A 3411-nucleotide genomic window follows, 5' to 3' on the forward strand; every position below is an offset into this window, starting at 1 on the left:
GTCGACATTGCACGGAGCTAAAAGTAAGCTTAGCGGATCCTCGAAAGCCGCTATTTCGACCTTTATGGCACCGTCGAATTGGTTCACGAAGAGACACCAACCGATGTCGAAGAAGCCGGAAGATTTAGTAACGGCCAGTTTAAGTCTCAAGTTCGATAAATCAAAGGTAGTGAAGGCGGTGAAGGAAACGTTGGGTAAAAAGTCCCCTAATAGCGAGGTCAAACACAAAGTCGTATGGGACAACACTAGTGGAACCAAAGTGGACGCTCAGCTAAGTTGTATTTCTCGTTACGATATCGTTTCTTGTTTAAGAGCCATCGTAGGTGAAAGGAGGAATGCAAGAACGCACATAATACGCAAAAATCTATGGCAGATTCAAAGTACAGTACTCGTTGTGATATTCGGTAAAGATAATAAGTTCTCCTATGGAGATTTCATTTTTCAAATTATTCTCGTAAAAGTACGTATTTGCATAAATAAATAGCACACGGTCTCTGCGTAAATACCCAGGCCAGTTATAAATATTTCAGTTTACCAACGATATCCCAACATGTGGGACACTCACATGTGTGCTACTTCGTGAGCGATGATAAAGGCGCTGGTCAAGCCTTCGTCTCGATTTAGCGCGCACGATCTCGAAGGACCTCCTATATCTAATCGCGTCAACCATACAGCAACATCGTGATTTACGTCCTTCGAGGACAGCATCTTTCTGTTCCATTTGTTCACGTTCTCGAGAGATCGTCTGGCATCGCCACGGCGGACCTACGACGATTTATTAATATTTTCTTAATAAAAGCTAGCAAATATTACGAATATATTATATTTATTATTACATCATGCATTATATACTATATATAAATATTCGTCAATGATAATAAATATACGTGCAAGTAATCGTGTTGTTGATTGTAATCAAATGTAACTTGTAACGCTATTAGTATTTTAATCTTCCTGAAAAATGTTGAAATGTTGATTCGACAGCAGAGAAGAATAGCAGAAATAGAAAAGTAAAAGGAATCGCAAGTGTCGTATATCAATGATATTATCATAGGTCTATAACATTAAATTAAGATTCTTAAGAGATGAAAAAGGTTTAATAGTCGATTATACAGATATTTCGGATACACGATAAATGCGAGGTTTGTCAATGGTCCGTGAAAATTGTTTGTTTGGAAATTTGTTTCCAAGGGATCGTTCACGGTTGTCCAATTTAACAAAATGGAACTCGTTGCATTTTATCGATCTAAAACGTCATGCGCAGATATTTTGACCTATATAATTTATATACCATACACTGTACAGATAAGTAGAAAATAAAATAATTGACACTCGCATATGCGTATCTCAGATAGTTACTACTTTAGTTAAATGATTTAATTTAATGGAAATCGCTTACCATAACGTCTCGTTTTTCCGCGTATAAAATCATTCGTACGATCACTAGAATCATGTTGGATTCAAGCGATGGGTCCATGTAAATTGCACTGACCTAGGATTAAAATACGTACGAAAATGTAACAGGCGTTGAAACAGTATTACAGCCTTACAAATAAATTATTATTCAAAACTCTCGTAAATACATAGTATCTTATATAATTTTCCTAAAAAATTAATTTTATTCGTTATATTTATCTTAGGAAATGTACGTTATTAATCTCAACAGCATTGGAAAACCAATTACCGAATGGCTGAAATTAATCGATTACAAAATTCCATTACGGATAAATTATTCGCTGAACTTTTTAAAAGATACGTGTAAGCTTTGAACAGTGTAAACAGAAAATACAGAGCTTCCATCCGAATATACGATCGAGATGTTTGAAAGCAAGTAGCGTACCTTGAAAATACAGAGATACGCATAACTCTGCCCTATGTTTCCCGGTTGCTTGCGTACATATGTAGGAGGAGGTATTCTATATCTAAGTATAATAACAGAATTTCGTTTGGTATTACTTACGATGTTTAAAAGAGCCAAGATATATTGGTGTACTCGAATTCCATGAAAATCTACCACGGAGTAATCAGCAGCTATTCCAAGCTCTAGCCATCGTGGCGGCGAATCCTTAGCAGCTGGTCTTTTCTCTAGAAATGACTTATCTTAGAAATCGACTTATCTTCCACGAAATTAGAAAGTCTACTCGACTCGACTTGATAGCTTAAACGCATGATTATTAAAAGCATAAATTAATATCTACGAGCAAGTATTCCTGGAATAATTATTATGATATAAATAATTATTTCAAAAGTATAATTTCAAAAATATCAATTCGGTATTACCGTGAATTTCATCCTGCAAATTTTTTTAAAATTCTTGACAAATTTTGGTAAACGTATTCCTCCAGCAAATTTGTCTATTTTTCTATTTTTTTACATTAAATTAGGCAAGATAGATAAAGATTCGTGCAATGGACAATATACATATGTGTAATAGACAGGGAATAATAAAATAAATTAAAAACAGCGAAATATAGATGAACGTGTAGAAGATCAAGCGAGAGTGGAACGCAATAGGGAGAATAATTGTAAACCGAGTTCCTTTTAAGGCTGAAGATAAGCTATTCTTTTATTACATGCTGTTATTATTACTCTTGTACACGATAGATTGGAATATCAGTACAATTTCTTTCTTTCAGTAATATTCGATGATTCGTTAATTTATTAACCGCTATATTGTACGTGGTAAGTAGAAAAGCAACGATTGTACAAGAATGGCATTTGGAAAAATATTTGACTTACTTGATAATCTGTTCCTTTGCCATTTAGGACCAGAGAAGTATCCAATTTCCTCGGGATTTGTTATTTTATATAGGTTGGGGTTGATAATCAATCTCGGATCCACTCGGATTGGTTATCACACCTTTTATTTTCTCTCTTATACAAAACACCAAATCACACAGCAAACGTCTAAACTCTCCCAATGCGTCTTAGCAATTAAGGCGTGGTCGACTCCTATGACAAAAGAGCGTCGTTAGGAGTCGTACCAACATAACCCTAGTAACCTTTTAGTAACTAGCGGTCATATCAACTGAGCATTTCTCAACAGGATTTACGTCGATCGATAATTCTTCCACTATTGTATCGTTGTGTTCTGTGGAGACATCGTCTTTTTCATCGTACAGAATCAATTTCTCAGCTTCTGGGTATTCCACGTCGAAGACGTCACCGGAAAGATTATAAAATCCCTGAACATCGTGGCTTAAGGAATCGCGTTTGCTTCGTTTCGACTTTCTCTTACTTTCTTCAACTTCAAATTTATTCGATTTCCCTGTAACCGAATTATCAATGTTTTACCACGTTTGCCTGTCTTATCTTCGCTATTCTCGTTACGGATAAAATGAAAAAATAGTTGCAAAATTTCTGAAATTGTAAATACGACCAGACTGGAACGTATCAACGACATATACGGTG

General features: G+C 35.5%; 1 long non-coding RNA gene across 2 annotated transcripts; it reads right to left on the reverse strand.

Annotated features, from left to right (window-relative positions):
* Window positions 1-644: 644 nt before the first annotated feature.
* On the reverse strand, window positions 645-3007 carry LOC126927241 (uncharacterized). 2 transcript variants are annotated; one of them, XR_007715306.1, is made up of 4 exons: window positions 2740-3007; window positions 1961-2085; window positions 1400-1492; window positions 645-765 (listed from the first exon to the last, which is right to left on the reverse strand). It is a non-coding gene; the product is annotated as an uncharacterized LOC126927241 (long non-coding RNA). The 2 variants fall into 2 exon arrangements; XR_007715307.1 differs by lacking the exon at window positions 1400-1492 and having other exon boundaries at window positions 2740-3001.
* Window positions 3008-3411: the final 404 nt, after the last annotated feature.

The sequence above is a fragment of the Bombus affinis genome, unplaced genomic scaffold (genome assembly GCF_024516045.1).
Source record: "Bombus affinis isolate iyBomAffi1 unplaced genomic scaffold, iyBomAffi1.2 ctg00000080.1, whole genome shotgun sequence".
Taxonomy (NCBI): Eukaryota; Metazoa; Arthropoda; class Insecta; order Hymenoptera; family Apidae; genus Bombus; species Bombus affinis.